This window comes from Perognathus longimembris, chromosome 3, assembly GCF_023159225.1.
Source record: "Perognathus longimembris pacificus isolate PPM17 chromosome 3, ASM2315922v1, whole genome shotgun sequence".
In the NCBI taxonomy this organism is placed as follows: domain Eukaryota; kingdom Metazoa; phylum Chordata; class Mammalia; order Rodentia; family Heteromyidae; genus Perognathus; species Perognathus longimembris.
The window spans coordinates 44,376,047-44,402,303 of NC_063163.1; the positions used below are offsets into that span (position 1 = coordinate 44,376,047).

General features: G+C 39.0%; 1 protein-coding gene and 1 long non-coding RNA gene across 4 annotated transcripts in view; one reads left to right on the top strand and one right to left on the bottom strand.

The window, feature by feature from the left end:
• Positions 1-26,257, bottom strand: part of Cab39l (calcium binding protein 39 like) — a 95,885-nt gene that overhangs the window by 62,197 nt on the left and 7,431 nt on the right. For all 3 annotated transcript variants that reach the window (XM_048341410.1, XM_048341412.1, XM_048341411.1), the window contains exons 2-3: positions 17,896-18,039; positions 17,154-17,229 (exon numbers count right to left, since the gene is read on the bottom strand). The gene's annotated coding sequence lies outside the window, so the exon portion shown is untranslated. The remainder of the gene's footprint in view (positions 1-17,153; positions 17,230-17,895; positions 18,040-26,257) is intronic.
• Positions 1,302-12,043, top strand: LOC125348296. Its single transcript, XR_007210343.1, has 3 exons — positions 1,302-1,959; positions 10,368-10,371; positions 12,032-12,043. It is a non-coding gene; the product is annotated as an uncharacterized LOC125348296 (long non-coding RNA).

Consider the following 26,257-nt stretch of genomic DNA (forward strand, 5'->3'; position numbering starts at 1 on the left):
ATTTAAAAATTATCTCAGACTTACTAAAGTAAAATGTCTTCAAGTTATAGAATCAAGGTTTGGGGATGAGAAATTGGGTGAAAAACTGAGTGATACAGTAGCTGCCAGGCTGAGGTGGATGGTGTTGGTAGGATTGTCTGGAGTGAAAGACAGTGTACACAGCTTTGTACATAGCTTGGAAGGCATGCAGGCTCTGTATGAACACTAGTCAAAGGTGCTGTGGAATTAACTCCAGTCTCTGGACACAGAGACTCTCAAGTTTTCCTACTAGGAGTTTCCGATCAAAAGTCCTGGACCCTTCTAACAGAGATTGAATCACAGAACTGACAGAAATAGTGATCACACCTACTGTTCACATATTAGTTGTTTTCTTTACTAAACAAAACAACATGAAGTAAATATCTGCTTATAAACCTAAGTAAAGTAAGTTAAATGATTGTAGAACATGCCCAAATGCTAGTACTGCAAAGCAAAAAGAAAAAGGAAAAAAGAGGTTAAGCAAATAAAGTTTGGCCTTAAAAATATACATTTCTTGAGCCAGGTGCTGGTGGCTACCACTTGTAATCTTAGCTACTCAGGAGGCTGAGATCTGAGGATCACAGTTCTAAGCCAGCAGGGCAGGAAAGTCCCTGAGACTCTTATCTCCAATTAACCATCAGAAAACCGGATATGGCACTGTGGCTTAAGTGGTAGAGTGCTGCTAGCCTTGAGCAAAAGAAGTTCAGGGACAGCACCCAGACCCAGAGTTCAAGCCCCACGAATGACAAAATAAAGTAATATGAAATAATATAGATTTCTTAATCTGGTTCATTTAAACATGTTAATTTGGTTATTTCTTGTTTGTTTGTTGTTGTTTTTGCCAGTCCTGGGCCTTGGACTCAGGGCCTGAGCACTATCCCAGGCTTCTTTTTGCTCAAGGCCAGCACTCTACCACTTGAGCCACAGCGCCACTTCTGGCTTTTTCTATATATGTGGTGCTGAGGAATCGAACCCAGGGCTTCGTGTACACAGGGCGAGCACTTTACCACTACGCCATATTCCCAGCCCAGTTTGGTTATTTCTTAACTGATAAGAAATAGGCAACAAGGAAGTCTAAGTATTAGTCTGCCAACTATTATTTCAAGCAGTAGTTTGCAAAAGATTTACTTTTTTTTTTTTTCGTTGTTGTTGCTGTTTGTTTTTTTGCCAGTCCTGGGGCTTGAACTCAGGGCCTGAGCACTGTCCCTGGCTTTTTTTTTGCTCAAGGCTTACACTCTACCACTTGAGCCACAGCACCACTTCTGTTTTTTTCTGTTTATGTGGTACTGGGGAATCAAACCCAGGTCTTCATGCATGCTAGGCAAGCACTCTACCACTAGGCCATATTCCCAGCACCACCACCACCCTTTTTTTTAGACAAGGTCTTACTACTATGTAACACAAACTGGCTTCCCAAGTGCTGGGATTTGAGGCATACACTACTATGCCTAGTTTTTATTTAATATTTTTAAAAGCAATGTTATATGGAAATTGTCCCAAAATAGTAAGGGGAATTAAGTGCCTAACATCTTGCATTATATTCTCAAGAGCTGCACCATAATTAAAGAATTTGTAAGAGTGATTCTTTGAATAATCAGAAGGGTAATACTTTCTAAGTCAGTTTGGTGGATTATACTTGTAACCCCAGCTAAATGGCAGGCAAAGATCAGAAGTATCATGGTTCTACGGCTAGGTTAGGCAAAAGTTATCAAGATATCATCTCAGCAAATATGTCAAGCATGGTGGTGCAGAGTTGTGATTCCAGCTACACAGGTAGGTATTGTTAGAACTAATATCTAGTAATTGACCTAAGAACAAATCTGAGGCTGTCTTTAGGTACTGAGACACTGTCTAAACAATAACTAAAGCAAAAGAGACTGGAGTGTGGCTCAAATGGAAGAGCATCTATTAATAAGCACTAGGCCCTAAGTTCAAATCCCAGTACCAAAAAAAATTGGGAGACTATATAAATCTACAATAGGTTCAGAGTTCAAAATTAAGAAATTTAAAATATATAAAGGCTAGAGTTGTAGCTCAGTGGTACAGTGCTTGCCTAGCCTAGAATTGTAATGGCTTAGGTTCTGATTCTTGATATTATCATCATATCAACACACATCTGTGTACATGTATATATATAATTATTAAGACTAGCTACCTATTTTTATCTACAGATGGTTGTCTTAAAGGGGGTTATAATGGAACATGTCCATTTATATGTAAAGCACATCTTTATCAGAGTCATCCCTTCCATTGTTACCCTTTCCTTTTCCACTAACCCCTTCCGTAACCAGTTATATCATTTTCCACTTCCTTTCTTTATTGGCAGCTTCAACTCAGGGTCTGGGTGCTTGCTGTCCCTGAGCTTTTTCACTCAAGGCTAGTGCTCTACCACTTTAAGCTACAGTGTCATTTCCTCCACTTCCTTTCTCACATATGTACATTAAGTATTCCCATTTCCACTCATCACTCTGGCTCCCCATTCAAAACATATTTCAGCTCCCAGATAGTCATTTTGTTAATCTGTTAGTTGTTCAAAGGGTTTAAACCATGGTGTTTAACTCCTGTATATACTATACTCTGATTGGCTACAGATGATTGTATGTATGTTTAATTCATATTAAACAACATTTTAAAATATATATACCACAAAATCTCACAATGTGACCTTATTAGGCTACAAAAAAATCTATTTATTATTCCAGAAGAAATGAGATGATCTTCATTCTCTAACACTTACACACATTAAAAAAAGCTATTTTTAAATTTTTCAACAGATAAGTAAATGTCCTTTTAAATGTTCTATTAATACTTAAAAATAAAACAACAGATCATTCTTCTAAAACTTACTTGGAGTCAGGATGCAAGGCTCATGCCTGTAAACCCCAGATATGGGAGGTATAAACAAAAAATACAATGATTGAGTCTAGTACAGACAGAAAGTTAGCAAGACCCCATCTCAATCAACAAGCTAGGCATCTATCCCAGGTACGTGGGAGACCCTAGGTAGGAGAATCATAGTCTGAGGCTACCCTCAATGAAAATACACGACCCTACCTGAAAAATAAAGCGAGAAATACGTGGGGAGGGCTTGGCCAGGCATCAAGTGGTAAGCACCTGACTCCCAAACATGAGTCCCTGAGTGAAAAACCTATGATTAACAAATTCAAAAATATATTTAAACAAAGAAGTACCTGTAACTAAGCAATGGGCTGGATTTACTCTCCCATCTTATAAAACTGATAAAATATAGAAAACAACAGTGTTCAGGCACTAGACACAGGCCTGATAACAGTTAAGTGATCCCTGACAGAAAAAGACAAAATATGCTTTAATAATTGCCCCAGGAGAGGGCTGTAGAGACAGCCCTGGAAAAATGGAGAAGGTTCCCTTCAAATCTTCATCAGAGAACTGATCAGCACAAATCAGTGAGAAAACTCTGTTAAGTCCAAGTTAAGGACCACTGAAATGGAGCAGGCAGAAAGATTCACATACCGGGCTGGGAATAGGTCATGTTTCCTAAAGAAATGTCATACAAGAAATTAGGCTGAGTACTCAAAGACCTCAGTATCAGGACTAAATTAGTCTTTATCAAAGATTGTTGTGGTCTCTCCTAATAGATTAAAAATAAGCTTTGAAAGGACCAAACTCTTCACAAATAATTTACTTAATCTCTGAGTAAAATTTAAAATATTTATGGTTATAGCAATTCTTATAAATGTAACATATAACAGCATTAAATTCAAGTGCTGGCTACAGTTTCTGAGGTTGAAGGAGGAAAATACAAAACTAAGAATCAGCAAACATTTAAAAATCAAGAGGAGGGCTGGGGATATAGCCTAGTGGCAAGAGTGCCTGCCTCGGATACACGGGGCCCTAGGTTCGATTCCCCAGCACCACATATACAGAAAACGGCCAGAAGCGGCGCTGTGGCTCAAGTGGCAGAGTGCTAGCCTTGAGCGGGAAGAAGCCAGGGACAGTGCTCAGGCCCTGAGTCCAGGGCCCAGGGCTGGCCAAAAAAAAAAAAAAAATCAAGAGGAGCCAGGCACACCTATAATCCTATTCAAAGCCACCTTGGGCAGAAAAGTCCACGAGACTCTTGTCTCCAACAAACAACTCAGAAAAAGCCGGAAGGGGCTCTGTGGCTCAAGTGCCTTGAGCACAAAAAGGCCCAAGCACAGTGTTCAGGCCAAGTTCAAGCCCCAGGACCAGCAAAAAAAGCAAGAGGAAGGATTTCCCTCCCCCACTTCCCCCTCCCCCATAAAGGCTGTTGTTATCCAATCCTCACTTCACACATCAAGGTCTACAGCATCCATTATTTTAGTAACACTGACCTTTGCCAGTCACAGTGAAAACTAGATATACTCAACAACCTTGTAGCTAGGGTTCTGCCTAAAAATGTTCCATTCATCTTCTAAAAAGCAAACTGAGGCCAGGCCAGCTATACATTGTGACTAGTGCTTACAAGCAGCATGACCAGCTGTCATGTGCTAGATGTCAGTGATATCTTTGGTTCTCTACTGTCAAAAACTAGTTCAAGGGGCTGGGGATATAGCCTAGTGGCAAGAGTGCCTGCCTCGGATACACGAGGCCCTAGGTTCAATTCCCCAGCACCACATATACAGAAAACGGCCAGAAGCAGCGCTGTGGCTCAAGTGGCAGAGTGCTAGCCTTGAGCGGGAAGAAGCCAGGGACAGTGCTCAGGCCCTGAGTCCAAGGCCCAGGACTGGCAAAAAAAAAAAAAAACTAGTTCAAAAATATTCTTTCTGACATTTCCCACCAAAGCTCCCTCACAAAAATAACCACTGTTACAATTTAATCATCATGAATTTGTTTTTCTTATTTTTGAGCTTCTTTGTTTATGGTGTTTAGGTTGAAACTTGCACATGGTTAATAAATGGAATTACACAATATTCAAAAAAAAGCATTTGGGCTGATGTTAATAAACTATTTAAGAGAGACATGCTTTATATCAAATACTTATATCACAAGAGATAGACTTCTAATGACCTTAACCTTCACTTGTATAAGTTAGAATAAATGCAAACAAAGAAAAATCAAGTAAACAATAAAGACCAGACATCAATAAAGTAAAAAAAGGAAAAGAAATTAAAAATATCAATAAATGCAAAATTGTTTTTGAAGACAAAAAACTCTATAAAATTAATCTCTAGCAATAGTGACAAAGGAAAAAGATACACATAACCAACATCCAGATTGAAACATTAGTCCATATAACAGCTATGAGAAGATACAAACATATTTAATCTTTGAGTTCATAACACGGATTTTTAAAACCAGATGTGGGACTGTGGCTTAGTGGTAGAATGCTTGCCTAGCATTCATGAAGCCCCGCGTTCCATTCCTCAGAACCACATAAACAGCAAAAGACAGAAGGCATCGTGGCTCAAGTGGTAGAATGCTAGCCTTCAGCACAGAGAGGTTCAAGGACAGTGGTCAGGCTCTGTTCAAGCCCCAGGACTGGCAAACAAAAAAATAAAAAACAAAAACAGATGTTTCGTGCTTGGTTGTAAGTTCTTTTTAACTTGGAACTGAACAAGTGGAGGTGTGGCATGACTGGTAGAGGACCAGTTGTGAATGAAAAGGCTGAGGGAGAGCACAGGCCCCAGTATTGAAACAAAAAAGAAAAAGCTTAACTGAGTCTGGCCTTTTCAAAACTCCCATATAACTAACTGTCTTACGTGGACCTGGGTGCTGTCCTAGAGCTCTTTCAGCTCTAGGCTAGCGCTCTACCACTTGAGCCATAGCCCCACTTCTGGTTTTCCAATGGTTAATTAGAGATAAGAGTCTCACTGCTCTGCTGGCTTTGAAGGGCAATCCTCAAATCTCAGCCCCCTGAGTAGCTAGGATTACAGGTGTGAGCCACTGACGCCCAGATGAGAATGTGTTTGTAGTGGTGCTATTACAGGTAGGTACTTTGGAACTGCTTTTGCTAAAAAGAACTCACTCCTTACTTGGACAAAATTAACAGCATGAGAAAAGTTTGGCATTTCTGCCTCCAGATGACATCAGTCTCCCTTACTCTGAGTCTCCTGCAATCACCTTGGGTTCTTAGAAGGGCAAGGGCTGATGAATAACATCTTTAAGACAAAGGAACAAAACTCCCTCCAAGGAAAGGAAGCAGCAAAGCATCCCAGGACAGACCTGCTCCCCACAAAAGAAGATAATTACTTGTAAAGATAACACTGCATCCTGGGGCAGGAGGAGTCATCTCCTACAAAACTCATCTGGAGCCCTACAGAACCTGGACTGAGATAACGATCTACAGACCACACTTTGCCCAGTTGTTTCCTCCAATTTTTCCCGAGTTTCAAACTAAAGCTCCAATCTGTACCCTGAAGCCAGGCAAAATGCTCACTTTGCCTCATCCAGGGGTGTTACCATGCTATGTAATAAATTTTTTCTGCCCTTCACTACTCCTTGTCTCTACAACTGTGTATTGGGGTGAGTGGCCAAACCTCTCCTGTTGGAATCCTGAGTTGGGGCTCTGACTTGGAGCTCCAGTTACAGTGTCATTTAACTTGTTTGTCTATCCTCTGTATTTCCTACAAACAGTAAGTTAGGCATAAAAACTCAATGTTTTTGCCAAGGTAATTCCCTAAGTTCACCAAGGGGATATCTGATATTGACCATCACCATTAAGAATCTACTTCTTCTAGTGGAAAGATAACAGTAATGCTGCTAAATATCCACAAGCAAAGATGCTACATCCCAACAAACAATTATCCAGTCAAATCTCAACAGTGCCAAGGTTGACAAACTCTGAATTAAAGCCAGCTTCAGCCAAAGCTTAAACTGTCACTGGAGATACTTCTCTTTTTACACTGCTTTTTCCTATGTTGCCTCCATTTGCAGCATGTCTCTACATCATGACAAAAATGGTCCCTAGTAGAGTAGATGGCCTTTGTCTTCAGGACCTCCAAAATGTCTTAATAACCATATCAATTTCTGAAAAAAGGACTCTGGTCCTACTAGGCTAATGGAAGCCATAAGAATGGGATGCTTTTATTAAGCAGCTTGGCTGCTGAGCATTGATTGCTAAGTGATTGGTAGTCCTAACAAGGGCCCTAGGAACTAGGATCCCTGCAGGAGACACCATGGTGGGAAGGAAATGGTCATCACAAGAGTCCCAGTGCCAGGAGACTTATTTATTCCTGTAACTGGGGCTCACATATTTACTGGCTTTTGTTTTATCTTTTCTATACATTGCAACCCTGCTAGAGGGCAAGGCAGACAATGATTAAGTTTTCCTTTCTTGTCAATTTTAACCAAAATGGGAAAAGAAATTCATTTTTCTGTCTTTGTTTCTTAATGCAGGCGAGTGATTTAGCTAAGCATTATGGCTCAGAGTTCCAGTAACATAAAGAGATAAAGAGATAAGAGAAAGGCACTAGAGGAGGTTCACATTATGTGGCCCTGGAGACTATGGAAAGAGCAACCTCAAGTCTTCTGTCAGTTTCCTTCCAGATTGTCTGTATTATAATTTACCTGCAGAGACTGTACAGCTGAAGTAACTTAGTTATGTGTGTATATTACATAATAGTTCTCCACAATCCCATCTACACTTGCCTTTCTCCCAAATGTATGCTTTCAAAAATGGTCCTGTCTAATATTAGGCAAGTTTTCCAAGTGAGATTAACAGTGAGCTCACTCCTGCTCAGACTCGTTTACATATTGCATCTAGCTCCAAGATCTCCATTGGCTTTCTATGGATAAGATTATAAATTTATCAGTCCACATATCTACTACAATAAACAAGGTAAAGGAAAGCAGGACACCAGCAATAAATATTCCCAAATGAAAAGGGGGAATAAAAAAAAACATAAATACACAGTAGTTTGCTGGGCAGGAATTATTTTGTCAAGTATCTTTCCCCTGCAAGGGAAGGGAAACAAGTTCCTTAGCTCCCACACAGGTTGTTGTTGCCTCTTGTTGGAATGTCTAGGAGACTCTCCTTTATCCACTGTCCTCCAGGATCAAATTTGAGAGGGTACTGTGACTGGTTTGAAACTAGGATTTTAAAACTTCAGGCCTGAAGTCCAGGAGTCCCAAGTTAGGTCCAGCCATTTCCCCCCATATACCAAATAAAGAGACCTGGTGAAGGGCAGAGAAAGATTTATTACATGGTAGTCTTGGGAAGCAGCCATGCCATACATCTTCAGCCGTCTTCAAAGGTACAAACATTGTATTTAGGTTAAATAGGGAGCACTGGGGGGCAGGAGATGAGAAAGGTATGCATATGGAGAGCTGGGGAGCAGTGGATGAGAAAGGTATGCAGTTATGGCCTGGTTGACCATTAGCTCAGCCTTTGTCCCTGGAGGAGTTCCAGAGAAGTTATCATTTTATTACTGGAACAGAAGTGGAACAAGGTGGTCTCCTGAATTTTCAGCTGTTTGCTTTAAGATAATAAGACACTGTTTGTTTGAGAGGCAGTTTGCCTTCCACACAAGATGGTTGCAAGAATCTAGTCTTTCTGGGTGATTGCAAAGTTGACTGCAGCAGAGAATGGCTCAGATCATAGGCTACAGATAAAAAATTGGGGGACATTCAGTTAATTCACAGGACCCAAAAATATTTTTTTTAAGTTGCCTGTTACAGTTCCTCTCTGAGATCTTTCCTGCTAAATAAATGAACTAGTTTTATGGTTACAAAAGAAAGGAACATCACACTGTTTCTCAAGTTTGGATTTCTTTCACAATACAAAGGCCTTAGATTCTTGATTGATTTTTTATTCTTTTTTTTTCTAATCAAAGCTAAAAATTACTGTTGTGGTTTGCCTCTAACAGGCTTCACAGTTCTGCCTAATTACTCAAAGCCCCAGGCTGACTGCTTCCAGCTAAACTCTTCTCCCAAACAAATACAGACAGGCTAAATCCTGGAGGAATGTTCTTTATCAGATGGACTGTTATTCTGGTGTGACTGGGAGGAAGTGGCAGGAGATATTACAGTGCAATCATTTTAATGATAGTACTGAAAAAAAAAAGTAAAGCAGGATGGCGTCAGATTACGGTGAGCCTTAACATTAAGCTAATGAGTTAATATGTAGGCAAAAGACAGAAATGAATAAATGTGGATAGTAACTGAAGCAATTTAAAGATAATACTTTTAAAAGAAATAAAGGCCACAGGTGGAAATAGAAATTTTATAAACTATGACCAATTGTGTTATAGCAAGTCTGAAGTGCCAGCAAGACTTGTGGACATGGGCTCCCATAGCCTAATAAACATACAGAACTAGAGCTGGAGGAGAAAAGATGTATCTGGAATGTGTGTGTATGCACACATGTGTGCCTGTGCATGTGTATAAGTGAGAGTATCTTCCCTTCAACCAGTGGAGTAGAAGAGATGATAACCAGCGTGGTCAGAGGAAAAAAATGATGACTAAGCAGAGGAGAAATGGGAATTGCTCTCACTATGACCAAAACCAGACTCCTAAGAAGTGGTCAACAACTGACCTCTTGCTGGAGAGCACTGTCCAGGCCCTGCTGTTCAGAACCGTAATTCAGTATTTAAGACCTACTTTCAATTCTTACAAAGCAAAGGTATTAGAGAAAAGGTGACCTTCAAAGAGCCTTTTAAAAATTCATACTCCCTAAATTCCTAAAGACATGTGCTTATAATTAAAGAGAACAAATGTAGGTCAAGAGTACCAGAGATAGTGGGTGCTGGTAGCTCATGCCTGTAAACCTAGCTACTCCAGAAGCTGAGATCTGAGAATCTCAGTTCAAAACCAGCCCAGACAGGAAAAGTTCATGAGACTCTTATTTCCAGTTAACTACCAAAAAAGTGGAAATGATGTTGTGTGGTAATTGGTAAATTGCTAGTGTAATATGGAGGTCAGATCTGGCCAGCGCCATCATGGGCTGTTGAGAGGTGTCAGATTGACTCCATCTCAGATTATAGTTAAAGAAAGCAGAAGCCGGCTGGGAATATAGCCTAGTGGCAAGAGTGCCTGCCTCGGATACACGAGGCCCTAGGTTCGATTCTCCAGCACCACATATACAGAAAACGGCCAGAAGCGGCGCTGTGGCTCAAGTGGCGGAGTGCTAGCCTTGAGCGGGAAGAAGCCAGAGACAGTGCTCAGGCCCTGAGTCCAAGGCCCAGGACTGGCCAAAAAAAAAAAAAAAGCAGAAGCCGAATCCATCTTCACTAAGATCTCCCCCGCCCTATCCAGGCAAGTTCCCCTTCACTGTGATAAGATGTGTAAACTGCTTGATCACCCAAATAGTGGAGCATTCAAGGTCAAACCTGTGCCCTCCCATGAGTAGGTGTATCTGCCTGATTCATGTGAGCCCCACCAAATCCGTGTGCCAAGTCTAACTAAAATGATAGGTTGGTTCAAACAGTTGCTATGAGGCAGATTGTAATTCCATTGGCCATGCTCTGTAAGTGTTGTAACCTCATTGGCCACCTGCGTGTGGCAAGCTTGACCATGTCGTATTTGCCTTTATAACCAGACTCCGAGCATAGCCCAGGACGCACAGTCCCAGCTTCTGAGTCTGGGCTGCGGCCCTGGTGGGCCAGCCCGCTTTTTACAGTTACAATCCCAATTCCCAAGTCCAGGCCGTGAGCCTGGCTGGTCAGTATACTTTTTAATTCCCCAATAAATCCATCTTTTTGCTTGAGACTGTCTCTGAGTGGTGGACTCCTGGAGGGATGGGGGATCCCCCCCTTGGATCCCATTATATTGTGGTTCCCTCCCTTGGGGGGACCCCATTACAGCTAGCATTCAGCAAAAAAAGCTATGAGAGCTGGGCACCAATGCCTCATGCCTGTAATCCTAGTTACTCAGAAGGCTGTGATCTGAGGATCTTGGTTTGAAGCCAGGACAGTTTGGGAGACTCTTACCTCCTAGTAAGCACCAAAAAAAAAAAAAAAAGCCAGAAATGGAGCTATAGCTAAAGTGGTGGAGTGCTGGCAATGAGCAAAAAGCTCAGGGACAGCGCTCAAGTCCTGAATTTAAGCTCCAGGACTAACGCAAAACATAAAAAGTGTCAGAGTTTTACTGCCTTACAGAAAAGAATGAAGAAGGCAAACGATTCCCAGGCTAGACCTTTTGGGAACTGGTAATCTTGGCTCTGTCCCAGGAGTGTGGCTAGATTTCCAGGATGAGCAGGTGAATGACATACTTCCTGCTGTTAAAGAATGCCCAGATATAAGATCTGCCATTGGCAATGTGACTCTGCCCTTGGCTGATGATACCTGAGGGGCAGGCGGAGCACCTCCCACCTTAGTTGCATGAAGGTATAAAGACCCCCTGAGAGAGAGCTCCAGTGGCGCCATTTTCCTTTACTCCTCTGTGGGAACTTGGCCTTGCTGGCAATAAACTCTTTTGCTCTATGTGACTTCGTCTAGGGTCTGTGGTTTTCTGGGATAATTTTCCTTTCACCTGCTACATCAACTAGGTCAGAGCAAATTTACTATTACAGAGGTTAAGAAAAGGAGGCACGGGTATCTAATGTTTCCAAGTGTTAGGTAAGAATGGAAAGACAGCATGTAATGAAAGGGGTTTTTGTTTGCCTGTTTTGTTTTCTCCTTTCAATGTTAAACTCTTAGTAGATTGATTGGGGTAGATATGAGGAACATTTGAGATGAGAAGGAGATGAGAGAGCAAGATTCTTGAGCACACAGTGCTTTCAAAGGCTCAAGCCTGTAATCCTAGCTACTCAGGAGACTTAGATCTTTGAATCCTGGTTCAGAGCCAACCTGGGCAGACAAATCTTTGGGACTCTTAATCTCCAATTAACAAGAATTAAAAAAAAAAAAAAGTAGGAACTTTAGACTTGGCTCAAGTGGTAGAGCACTAGGCCCTGGGCAAAAAAGCCAATTGAGATTAAAAAGCCCCAAGTACAAGCATCAGTACCAGCACAAAGAACACAAAACACCAATATGATAATAAAAGCCAAGAGCTAAGACTCACAATTCTACTTCTGTGTCTAAAAATATAACACTAAGTGAAATACAGCTATGGTTTTCTATCAACTTTCCAATTTAAGAAATAACCTGAGACACACATAGAACCAGCATTATAACCCCCAAAATGGGCTTAGCACTACAAACACAGAAGGATGCTGACAGTTCTCATATTTCCCTAATCTTTTTTGCCAGATCTTTGTGCTGTTTTCTTGCTGGAATTAGTTAAGAACACAAATACCTCAATTCTCATATTGTTAGAACTGACACACTATTTATAAGGTATGCCATTCTAAGTTTCCAAGTGTTTTTTTTTCAAATTTTAACTTTTCCACATTTTATTAAAATCAGAACTAAATAAAAATTTCATGTTGGAAAATCACATTATTAGTATAACCTTTAAAAGTATGACTTATGAGCTGGTGCTCTGGAGCCAAGAAGCAAATCAGGATCTAAAAGCATAGAAAAAGCCTTGAGTTATAAATGTCAAGGGAAACGAGTCTTAAAATATCTCTTTCTATGAGGTTAAAAAGCCTGTCAGTAATGGAACTACTTTAGGTGGCATTTAGTTTACAGACTCAACCCAAATCATTAATGGCAATCAAGCATATAGCATTTGCAATAAATCATATTCAGGGAATTTACTGGATGGAAAAAAATCTATAAAGAATTAATACAGGGGGCTGGGAATGTGGCTTAGCGGTATACTGCTTGCCTACCATGCACGAAGCCCTGGGTTTGATTCCGCAGCACCACATAAACAGAAAAAGCCGGAAGTGGCACTGTGGCTTAAGTGGTAGAGTGCTAGCCTTAAGCAAAAAAGCCAGGGACAGTGCTCAGGCCCTGAGTCGAAGCCTCAGGACTGGCAAAATCCCCCCAATAAAACCAAGAATTAATCAGTAATCACAATGGACTCTATTATTATTCATGTTAACACTAGTGTTTGCAGTGTTAGGGATTAAATCCAGGATCTTACACATTATGATTAAGTGTTCTATGTAATCCAATTAAGTGTTATATAATTCAATTAAGTGTTTTATGGTAAAACACTTTGTCATAACTACACACATGTAAAATATGATCAAGTACAGGATAATCACAATACTTTAATTCATAGAAAATGTATTTTCTAAATACAAACAGAACAAGCATCTTACTTTACACACAAAACACAAACTGGTGAACTTTTAAAACTATTGATTCTAAAAACATCCTTTTGCTTTTAAATTTCAAATGATCCTTTAAAAATTTTATTTGATATTCTTCCCTGCCTTCTTCATTACTAATTCCACTCTTCAATGTTACCTCCTATTAACAGTTTAGTGCTGTATTTCCAGATCTTTGTTTCAGGTAAATACAGATATAAGTGTTTGTCTAAATGAAAAAGAACGAGACCAATGGTCCAGTGAACAAAAAAATGATTCAGTTCTTATCATGTACTCCTAATCATTCAGACCTCTTCATATTTTTCAGGTTTTAACCACGGATATGCCTCATGTGGGCCAAAAGGGATACCAACAAACAATAACATTACTTCTCTCTGTGGTGACCCAGGATCAGCTGAATAAACAGCAACTCCTTTGAGAAATCTTAAATATCTCTCTTCAAGATGGGCTCCATAAGATATATCTTAAATAATCTTTTCCTAACCTCAAATCAATTGTTTTAAACCAATTAACACACTGGGCCCTGGCGGTTCCAGATGTCTATTATCAGGCTTTTTGGTGGATATGTGAGAAATGCTCCCTCTAGCGGACTGCTGCAGAAAATTCAGGAAGTCAACTGTTAAGGAGAGGTTCTCTAACTGGTAAGAAAATCTTCATTGCTGTTTTGTTTCTTTTCCTTTTGTTTTGTTTATTCATTTATCTGTCTTTAGGAGAAGAGGGGGCACAAAAATGGTGGGAGAAAGGGTGAACAAATGCAGCAGTGATACTAGACACTATGTTGAAAATAAATTATACTACTTGTGGATGGGGACAGGAAGGATAGACTGGGAGAGAATGAGGGAAGTGGTAGCACTTCAAAAAGAAACGTACTGTCTATCTGACTTATGTAACTATAACCACTCTGTACATCACCTTTACAACAATAAGAACTTTTTTTAAAGAGACTGCATTTTTTCCACATCAAGTAGAGATTGTCTCTTCCTCTTCTAAGTTGGAACACTTGACATACTCACAATAAAGGCAAAACCAAAACAAAATCTGTACACTCTAGTGGAAGAACAAGTTAATGCCACTTCTTATCATGGGTTATTAAATACAAGATAGAGTCAGTTAGCTAAATGCAAAACAGGTTCAGTTAGGTGAAAAATTAAATAACTTATGTAGTGAAGAATTAAATAACTCCCATGAGTCTTCCCAAGTAATAAACTGGACTCTCTGACAAATGTGTATAATAACTGTCATAAATAATTCTATGTGATTTGGTTGGCAAAATCATTTCAAGAAGACAGGATCATATCCTGTACCAAGAAAATCACAATAAAATTTCAGTTTTCACTAATGTGTTGATTTAGGTTCACTATTATAACATGCTAACATATAGTTAATTAACTGTTTGTAGAATATATAGAAAATCAATACTCTATATGTAATTTCCATAAATTTAAAAATAAGGCTTAGTCAATATTGAAAACTTTATTAATATATACATGTACTAAAACATTACATAGTACCTCATATGTACTAATTATCAGTTAAAATGAGATTAAAAATTAAAGGCAGGTAAAATATTTAGGGAATGTCTGAGTACACTAACTTGGCTTTTTTTTGGGGGTGGGGGGTCTGTTGTGGGGAATGAATTCAGGGCTTGGACACTGTCCCTGAACTCTTCTGCTCAAAGTTAGTGCTCTACCACTTTGAGCCACAGCGCCACTTCAGGTTTTCTGGTAGTGAATTGGAGCTAAGAGTGTCTTACAGACTTTCCTCCCCGGATAGGCTTTGAACCGTGATCCTCATATCTTAGCCTCCTGAGTAGCCAGGATTACAGGCATGAGCCATCAATGCCAGCCAAATAACAACATATCTTTAAAGTAAAGGAAGTAAGCACATTTCACCAGAATTATAAAGCTACCATTGACAAAATTTACAAGAGTCCATTAAGCAGGAATCTTTCCCAAACCTTTTTCAGTTGTGGAATGAAATTAAAATATAACCAACACAAACTCAAATTAAGGAAACAATAAAGCAACAGGATCCTAGCATAGCAAGATTTGACCCGAATTGTTATACAGCATTACTTTTACCCCTTTTAGCCTTCTGTGGGTTGGGTCAGGTCAATTCCTGAGATGCCCTCAAAGCATCTTTCCTTAGAGGCCCAGTGCAGATCACTCATCTTCTATTTATTGCCCTAATCTCTGCAGATGCCACATTTTCCTTGGTCTCAGTTCTAAATATGGTCCTTTTCTGGCAAAATGTCTAGGTTTTCGAATTTTTCTGCCTTATTTTTGTTCTTGGTTATCGCTGTAAACCTAAGGGCAGTGACCTTGCTTGGATGCTAGGCTGCTTTGAAATTTTGTTTTCCTATCAATTTTACACCTCCTTGTATAGTCTCTGGGCATGAACAAAATACAGACAAATTCTTTGCCACAATGTAAAACAAATGGCTTCTAGTTCAATTCCCAATAAATTCCCCAGTTCTCATTTGAAATTTTATGAGCAGTGTTTGCTGTCTGCATTCCTGTCTATCAACTTTCTAGTCTTCTGAGCTTACACCAGACTCACACGTTAAGCTGAGTTTGCAACATTTTAGGGCTCCCCTAGTCTGCATCTCTGGATTTTTCCCAATTCTTCTCCCCCACCCCCCCAAAAAAGCCAATTCCATACACTGCTACATTACATGGTCATGAACAGTCAAAGCAATGACTACATTTCTCAACTACCAGTCTTCTGTATTAGATTTTTTTTTAATCACTGTCAAATATCTGAAGCAGTTTAAAGGAGGACATTTTTATTTTAGATGATGACTTTAGAGTTTTCAGTCCAAGATTGATTGGATCCATTGCTTTAGACTCGAGGAAAGGCAGAATGTCATGGAACAAGGGTATGGTAAAGGAAAGCTCTTCCAACTCACAGGGTTCAGGAAGCAGAAAGAGAAAGCCTGAGCCAATTGGCCTCCTTCTCCTCCTTTTAATTCATTGAAGCACCCAGCCTATAAAATGATGTCATCTACATTCAAGATGAGTCTTCCCGCCCAACTTAATCAGTGTCCTCTGCAAACACCTTCCTAACACATCAAAAGGTATGTTTTATTAAGCTACTTTCAACCCTATTAAGTTGATAATCAAGATTTAATCATATCCATCTGATGAAGCTATTTCAATCCAATGAACTTAACCAAGAGATAAGAAACAGCCCCATGAAGACCTACATGTGAATACCTGTAATATCATTATCTATACTAGCTTAAAACTGGGAACAATTATTTCAATCCATAAATGCATAGGAAAACAAATTGTAGCCAGGTGCCATTAACTCACACCTGTACTCCTAAGCTATTCAGGAGACTAGATCTGAGGATCATTGTTTGAAACCACCCCAGGCAGGAAAGTCTGTGAGACTCTTTTAACTACCAGAAAACTGGAAGCATCATTGTGGCACTAAGTGATAGAGTGCTAGGCTTAAGTGAAAAAGCTCAGGGACAGCACTCAGACCTGAGTTCAAGCCCCACAACTGATGACAAAAAGAAAACAAAACACACACACAAACAAATTATAGTATAACCATAAAAAACAATAGCATTAGACAATGAGAAGTAATAAACTATTTATATACATGACAACATGGATGAATCTCAAACTAATTAAGCAGAGAAAAAAACAAAACAAAACAAGTACTTAGACTTGGGAGATAGCTTAAAGTAGAGCATATATGCTTCGTGTATGTGAGTATATAGAGAATACTTATTTAATACCTTCTGTAAAATTAACTACTGTTTTTATTTCCTCATTCCTTCATCTTTTACTGGCTTATAAAGAGACAATCACTTTAGTGGATATATTTATACCAAAAATAGTATTTTATCATGTTTGCTAAAAGGAAGGATATAAGTCTCTTGTATGACATTGGTATGCAAATAAAAGTCTGTTATTCTGTAAGATTTAATCTGTATATTTATATCAGATAAAATATTTAACATGTTCAATGTAGTCTAATGAATCTGTCAAAGAAAGAAGAATCTTGACCTTGAGTTATGTTATCTTACCTTAGAAGTTTTCTATCATTTGCAACTTTGTTTCAACGTCCTCAGCTTTCACTGAAATCATTGATCAACATAGCATCTGACCAATAGAAGTTTCTTAATTAGTTTGGAACATCACATAATAAAGATTTTAACAAATCCAAATTATTGTCTCATTGTTAGCAGGCATAGAGAATCAACAAATTTGATTATATCTCAAAATCAACTACAGATATATAAAAATAAGAAAACACTTCTACCCCAAACACTTTGGGGGTAGATCTTTCAAAGGGCAGCACTGATCTAAATGAAAAAAATACTCATGATCAAGAGAAACCAACAGAAATATGAATGGCTGGCTTGGGTGAAAGGGGATCTAACACTTCTGAAATCTCCACTAGATTCCATCAGCAACAGGAGATAGCTTATTTAATCTGGTACTTCATCTTATGCAAAAAAGTTGGGTAAAACCTTTCCTAAACTAAGAATGTTCTCTATTAGATGTTTGGTAAAATTTTACCTTTCATCTTTATATTGTTTTGTATTAGAAAATATAAAAGAGCTTTGAAGTGTTAGGGACTCAGGAGATTTTTGGCTTTTGCCAGCATCATGAAAACCCATGCCTGCTAAGTTTTGTTCTTTTCTGCCTCACCACACTTGTAGTTGACACATTTTCCTAATTAGAACCATCAGTCACAATCTTGTATCTTTGATATCAATATAAGGATGTGTACCTATTTTCCGATCATAAATAAGGAGTACTTACACTTCTCTCCTTCAGTATATTGCTCTTGCATGAAGAACATCTAAACCAACAATTCAGAGTCTGCATCCTCATTTTGTGAGCAGCAACTACAGGCTAAAACAGACCCCTTCACTTGTGATGCTCCTTCTGCTGAAAGTTGATGTCCTGAAATGATACAGAAGAAAAAGCTCAAGCTTTGGAATCACATAGATCTGGGTTTAAATCTCAGTTTCCTAATTAGTAACTAGATATGACAAAAATTACTTTTAAAAACCCTGAATTTCTTGGGAAAATATCATGGGTCATACTGTGACTATATATATACATATATACACATATATATGTATACACATACACACACATACACACACACACACACACACACACACACAGAGCCCAAACAATGCCTGGAATGTAAAAAAGTACTTTTTCTGTCCTCATTTCCTTTTCCTTCCTTTCTTCCACCATCTTTCTTGTTCTTTTGAGACAGGATCTTACTATGTACTCCAGCGTGGTCTTAAAACTCTCAGTCCTTTTACCTGCACCTCCCAAGTACTGACATTACAAGTACATGCATTGCACCCAGCTCAAGAAACAACATTAGCTCTTTCTGTATAATTCAGTACTTCATTTTCACCATACTCAATCTGCCAAATGACTTTTTAAAATTTAATTTTATTGCCAAGGTGATGTACAGAGGGGTTACAGTTAGTGAGTACGTTTCTTGTCCTATCTGTTACCCCCCTCCTATTTTACTCCCACCTTACCTCACCCACAGGCCTCCCCCCATCAAATGACTTTTCACACTAAATTTTCTTATGTTTGGCCGTGATAAACTTGTGGTTTTTATCCAACAGTTACTGATACCTGGCAAAAATTGTGTCTAATAAAATTCTTTCCAAGCAGTAATATACCCAAATTCTGGATATATAATGGTAAGAAGATACAGTCTAAAATGTGTTCTAACCTCACTAATTCTTTTTCTTGTGTGGTTGTTACCAAGATGTTGTATAATTTTTTTAAATGTCAGTGCATTTTTAGGACAGATTTCTAAAAACTAAATGTTGTGTCTAAGGAAAAATGTGGCTTGCTAGAGGTGGCCAAATTCCTTCCCATGTAATTTGTAGTTACTAAATGGATCCATACAAACAATGAATCAAATTCCTATTTCTCCCACAGTCAGCAGCAAATGCACAGCTTTTGGACTTCAGTGAGAAATGCTTTGGAATAATCGTAATTCTTTGGTATTTCTAGATTGATATTTTTCTTTCAATGACTGAAGCTAGAACATCTTTCATATATCTACTGTCTGTATTGCTCTTCCTATGAGCTGTCTTTTCATCTCTGGCACACGGTTCAAATATATTTCCTAGATTTTCAGCAAGTTGTTTTTTTTTTTTAATTAGTTCTTCATGATATGTGATCAAATGTTTCCACATTTGACTTCACTCTGGCACTTTTCATCATGTAAGTACTTCAATACAGTAGAATTTATCATGACTTTCATTTTTCCTCAAAGTGAGTTACAATTATAAAATACAAGGCTACTATTTCCATAGGCTTATACCATGTTGTTCTATGGATGTTTTGCTCTGTATATCACTGCTAATAATTCTAACATCCTTCAGCCTGAAAGCCCAGAAAAAAATTTCATCATCTTGCCAGGTACTGGTGGCTCATACCTGTAATCCTAGCTACTCAGGTAGCCGAGATCTGAGGACCATGGTTCAAGGCCAGCCCAGGCAGGAAAGTCCTTGAGCCTCTCATCTCCAATTAACCATCAGAAAACTGGAAATGGCACTGTGGCTCAAAGTGAAAGAGTGCTAGTCTTGAGCTTAACAGCTCAGGGACAGAGCCCAGGCCCAGGATTTAAGCCCCACAAATGACCAAGAAAAAAAAAGTGCATTACCTTGAAAAGTCCAACAGTTTTATTAACACAAAATTCAGTCATTCCCAGCACACAATGAGCCTTTTGTTTCTTCTTTTTAATTGGAGGTGGGGTGAAGGGTGGGAACGGGTGTGTCAGAGAGCTGGGAATCAAACCCTGGGCTTTGATCATGATAGACAAGAACTATATTAACAAGAAACAACCTGTTTTTCAGTATAGATTTTTGAATCTTCCCTATTTCCAGAAGGTTTATGGATAGAAATTTAAATACGACAATATTAAATAGTTCTGCTATTGTTTTTCTTCTTAGCAATTAAAATTTTATGATATTGGGGGATGTAGCCTAGCAAAGACAGGGTAGAATTTACACCACTAAAAAAAAAAAAATCTATTTTCTTCATTTGATTTTTATTCTCTTTGATGTCTTAATGTCTTTTCTCAGCACCTGTAATTTAGCCAAATATTTCTCCCTCCTGTACCCTGGAGGATAAATTTTCTTCTTTTGTTTTATTTCTCAAGTTCAGTAAATTTGTTTTCACATCTTCCTCTTTTCGTCCCTTTGTTTTAGGGTTTTTAATTTTTTTTATTCTCTTTTTTTTGGCCAGTCCTGGCACTTGAACTCAGGACCGGAGCACTGTCCCTGGCTTCTTTTGGCTCAAGGCTAGCACTCTACCCCTTGAGCCACAGCGCCACTTCTGGCCTTTTCTATATATGTGGTGCTGAGGAATCGAACCCAGGGCTTCATGTATACGAGGCAAGCACTCTTGCCACTAGGCCATATTCCCAGCCCTAGGGTTTTGAATTTTGAGCTGAGGCTTTTCAATATCTGCAAATCTTGGACTTAACTCAGATTGTGGAAACATACTACAGGTTTTTAGCTCTGTAGTTAAATATTTTGACTCTCATTTTGTTTTTGTGTTTTAAAGATTGACTTAATTTTATTTATGTTTTGTTTATGTGGTACCGAGGAACTGAACCCAGGGCCTCATGCATGCTAGGCAAGCACTCTACTACTAAGCCACATTGCCAGCCCCTCTCATTTTTTCTATTTAAAGTAACTTCAGGGGCTGGGAATATGGCCTAGTGGCAAGAGTGCTTGCCTTATATACATGAAGCCCTGGGTTTGATTCCTCAGTACCACATAAACTGAAAAGGCCAGAAGTGGCGCTGTGGCTCAGGTGGCAGAGTGCTATCCTTGAACAAAAAGAAGCCAGGGACAGTGCTCAGGCACAAAGTTCAAGCCCCAGGACTGGCAAAAAAACAAAACAAACAAACCTCCCCCCCAAAAAAAAATAAAGTAACTTTATATGGAGGTTGTCTGCCCTCTCCTGTTCATTTTGAAGTGTTTTCTTTCTTTCTTTCTTTCTTTCTTTCTTTCTTTTTTTTTTTTTGCCAGTCCTGGGGCTTGGACTCAGGGCCTGAGCACTGTCCTTGGCTTCCTTTTTGCTCAAGCTCAAGGTTAGCACTCTACCACCTGAGCCACAGCTCCACTTCCAGCCTTTTCTGTTTATGTGGTGCTGAGGAATCGAACCCAGGGCTTCATGCATGCAAGGCGAGCACTATACCGATAAGCCATATTCCCAGCCCCAGTGTTTTATTTTTCTTAAACCATGTAACAGGATATGACATATCAGGTTTCTCAATTTAACAATACCTAGTTAAAGAAGTGGGAGCCACGTGCCAGTGGCTAATCCTAGCTACTCAGGAGGCTGAGATTTGAGGATCACAGTTCCAAGCCAAACCAGGAAGGAAAGTCTGTGGACTCTTACTTCCAATTAACCACCAGGAAGAAAACTATATGTGGAGCACTGGCTTAAAGTGGTAGAGTGCTAGCCTTGAGCAAAAAAGCTCAGTGCTCAGACCCCATGACCAGAAAAGAGAAAAAAGAAAAAGTATGGGTTATTTTTCTTTTTACCAATGACTCCTTTTTGGGTAGGAAAGTGTTTATCCAACCTTCTATTCTGTTTCACCAACATTCGTAATTTCTTCTGCTTTACTACTGAGCCCCCACTGCTCGGGTGCCCATTCCAAGAAGCCTCTTTCCCCAGTATGAGGGTTCTGAGACTCCATGCTTTCTACTCCCTTTTGTCTAACAGGTCTTAGCACCTCTTCTATTTGCTTACTCGGGGTGGGGCTTCCTTGCTGTGGGAATTATCTCACCCGGGTTCTGCTGCCCCAAGGTCCTGATCCCCTCTCCTCTTTTCTTCATACTCTGCACCTTACTCACCACTTCTGTGTGGGTCTCGGAGCCAGCTATGCTGGACTGAGGGTCCACTTCACATAATCATTTCAAATGGTGCTCCTTAGCTAAAGTGATGTTAAACTTTGTATGGATTTTTTTTTTGAGAATATATTGAGAAATTTGGATTTAGGTGGTTGCCTTCATCCTACTGAAATCTAGACATTTTTTTTATTTTTATTACATGTGGTTTGACATTTTTTTCAATTGGGGTGTTATTTATGGTATAGCATATAAATAGACTTAAAATATTCCATGTGGACTTACATACACAGTCTCCATTAGAGGACTGTGAGTTTGCTACATATTTGAAAAAATCTTATTATCTAACTTTTTGTCCACTTAATCTGGCTTACTTTGAGAGGTATATTGTTATCTTAGTACTACCATCTATTTTTTTTCCTTACATCTCTTGTAGTTGTGTTTTACCAAAGCTGTTGTATCCAATGGGAACCAGACAATTTAAAATACCTTTACTGTGAAATGTAGAATTTAACTTAAAATTTATGTCCTCCATCTTAATGTTTTTTGGACTAAAATCTACTTTGTCAATTACTAAGCTGATGAGCCCTGCTTTCCAGAAATGTGCACTTCCCTAGTTTATATTTGGCCTTTATTTTTACTGTTACTAAGAACCTTGTTTTAAATTACTATTAATTCCTTTATTGTTCATGTTTTACAGGTGTAACTGCTGTATATAGCAATCTGATATCCCCCTTTTCATTAAATTGAGCCCATTTACCTTTGATACACCTGTAAGAAGAAAGTGAACTGTTTACTTAGGGGTAGGAAACCTTTTTTCTATCAAGGACCATTTGGATAGCATAACATTTTGGGGATCATGCAAAATGATCAATTTAGGAAGGTAACTGCATCATGTACCAAACAATTTCAAAGGCCTTCTGGCTCGGGGGCCAGATGTTTCCCATGCGTGCTAGACACTCACACACAGGACAGCAAATGTATGAATTTCTTTCTCACACCAATCACTGGATATCAACTGGGTGTCCCATAATTAAATTAGGAGACTAACTGAACAGAAGCATAGAATCAGCACAGACAACCCCTCTGCCCCCACCCCCACCAGAGTATCCACAGCTGCCTTTCACTTCAGACACCATTGCAAGTCCTGTATTGATTGGACTATCCTTTTGACAAACCAAGTACAAGTGCAAGTTTCCCCAGGTTTAATAATTTTCCAGAACAGCTCACAAAACTCAGGAAAAGTATTTTATGTAGTAAACAGGAACCCTAGGAACTAGGGTTCCCTAGTCCCTGCAGTGGATACCACACTGAGAGTGAAAACAGCCTGCCTCAAGAGCCCAGGTGCCAGGAGATTCATGGCCCAGTTTGGCACACAGCCAAGTCTACATATGCATCTCTCCTGGCTTATTTTATCTTTTCTAGAAATTGGGAACTGACATTTTCCCTGTCCAGTTTTGGCTGGCAGAAAAAAATTCATCTATATATACATAAAAAATCCTTTTCTTTTAATGCAAGGGAAAGTGTAGCTCCAACATTGCTTTTTTGGCCAGGAGTTCTAGTGACACTACTATCAGGTTACTAAAAAGAATCAAGACAGCCATTGGAAGAGATGCATTGGGCAAGGGATGAAGAGGCGGGCCAGGACTTCCAGTGCCCTTCTGAGCTAACACTTCCCAGTATACTTTCATGTACTCACTGACAAAGGAACTCCGTTGGATAGGGTTTTAATGAAAGCTCAGTTACGAAGGCAGAAATGTTTAAATCATTGGCCTCTAGTGACTAAATTAGTGATTGCATACAAGTTTTTTTTTCTTTATTTTTAAAATCCGGCCATTTTACAAACTACCCCTCAGTGTTAACTGCTCTAGGACACCTAGATTCAGTGTCCCTTTCAACCTCTGTTAGTGTTGTAACTGTACTTTGATTTTCCAGTTCATTCCTTTGGTTTGCTTATTTTATTGTGGCAAAATGAAGAATATAAAATAAATAATCTTAACCATTTTTAAATTTGAAATCTAGTGTCACTAGCAGTCACAATGTTCTATGCTTGTCAACACTGTCATAGTGTGTTTTTATATTTGGAGAATTCTAGCTTTCTCTAATTGCCATTTCATTTCTGATCCTTTCATTTCCAATTTATATAATTTTTTCAAAGATTTCATCTTTTCTGTAATTTCCCTTGGCTCATTCTTAAATATTTAATTATCTTTGCTTTGTGACCAGTTGTCTAGAAACTTTTAATAAGATGTTTTATGGTTTAATATTTGCCTTACAAATCAGTATGTAGCTAGTCCTACTTACTTTCTAGATATATTTGCTTTATTGTTCCTGTTACATTTTACAGATAAAAAATTAATTTCCCAGTTGATGTCAGAGTTGTTCTAGTTTTGGATGATTACAACTACAACAGCTATAAATATTTGCAGAGGCTGATATAAGTTTTAATTTCATTTTCCATCAGAGAGGCCTACAAATTGGGAGATATTATTCTCTATCTCATATAATGAGGCGAGCACTTTACCAAAAACCCTTCTCATATAATGAATAAAATTTAAAAACAAAAAGTGATAATGCCGGGGCTGGGGATATGGCCTAGTGGCAAGAGTGCCTGCCTCATATACATGAGGCCCTGGGTTCGATTCCCCAGCACCACATATACAGAAAATGGCCAGAAGTGGCGCTGTGGCTCAAGTGGCAGAGTGCTAGCCTTGAGTAAAAAGAAGCCAGGGACAGTGCTCAGGCCCGGAGTCCAAGCCCCAGGACTGGCCAAAAAAAAAAAAAAAAAAAAAAGAAGTGATAATGCCAAGTGCTACAGCAATGATGATAAACCACTAGAGCTCTCATATCTTGCTGGTAAATTTCAGTGTAGGAATAGGATTGTTAAATTATAAGATGAAGGCTTGTTTAATGACTGCACCATTTGTGTTCCCACCAAGAATGAAATCTCTTTGTTGTGTGTGTGTGTGTGTGTGTGTGTGTGTGTGTGTCTCGGGTGGTAGTTTCAGTTTGCATAAGCAACACAAAACTTTGGTTATTAAGAAGCCTATGTTTCTAAATATGCTTAGAAAGAATCCCTTTTAAAAGGCTGAAAAATAGTCTATCATCATAGATGTACCCTAATTTATAAAACCATTCGGCTACTGCTGTATATTTTCCAGTTTTTCACAAATACAAAATTAGACTGTGGAGCCTGGGAATATGGCCTAGCGGCAAGAGTGCTTGAGTCCTATACATGAAGCCCTGAGTTCGATTCCTCGACACCACATATACAGAAAATGGCCAGAAGTGGCGCTGTGGCTCAAGTGGCAGAGTGCTAGCCTTGAGCAAAAAGAAGCCAGGGACAGTGCTCAAGCCCTGAGTCCAAGACCCAGGACTGGCCAAAAAAAAAAAAAAAAAGACTGTGATCGTAAAATTTTGATTACATTTCCTTACGACATTATATTTCCTAGAAAATGTAGGGTCTACTGCATTTTGTTCTTTCTTTTTTGCTGGTATTAGGATTTGAACTTAAGACCTCAAGGTTTCTTAGCTTGCTAGCTTAACTAGCCCTCTTACTACTTGAGCCATGCTCCCCTTTTTGCTGGTTATTTTGGAGGCAGAGTCTTGACTTTTCTTCCTGGACTGGATATAAGCCTCTCAAGTAGCTAGGATTATAGGTGTGAGAATGGGCGCCCAGCAATATTTTTGTTTCTTGATCTATTCTGCCAAATTGTGTTCTAGAACAGTGACAAGTTCATACATGGACTAAGAGCTTTTTTTGGTATATGCTAGTTAATAGTATTTATATACTTAATATTTCCTTAATTACAAGATTTTTTTCATGTAGGCCATCTGTGCTTGTTCTTTTGTCCTTGCTTGCATTTTGTCAAGGTACTGATGTTTTTATTTGTCCATTTGTAACTGAGGAATATTCTCCATAGGTATCATGCTTTACACATAAAGCCTGATGGAACTAATAAGTCAGATCTCCCCACCAAATTCTTTATTCTACTAGAAACAATTTTCAAATGAACAACCATTTGTCAAAGGTCAACTGATATCAACAAAATGCTGCAGTGTATACTCAGGAGGGAGTTGTCTTCCAAGGAGTTACTTTGTTTCTCACAGGAGAGATTGAGATGGAATAAAGCCTGTTACTCTGAGGATGAGGAGGTTAAGCCTTAGCTCACTGTGACAAAGAACCAAAATAACCTCTCCAGCTTCACTTGCTCTTAGATGAACTTTTAAACAACTAATTCTGGCCAAGCCTAACAAGTTAAAACTGTCCATTT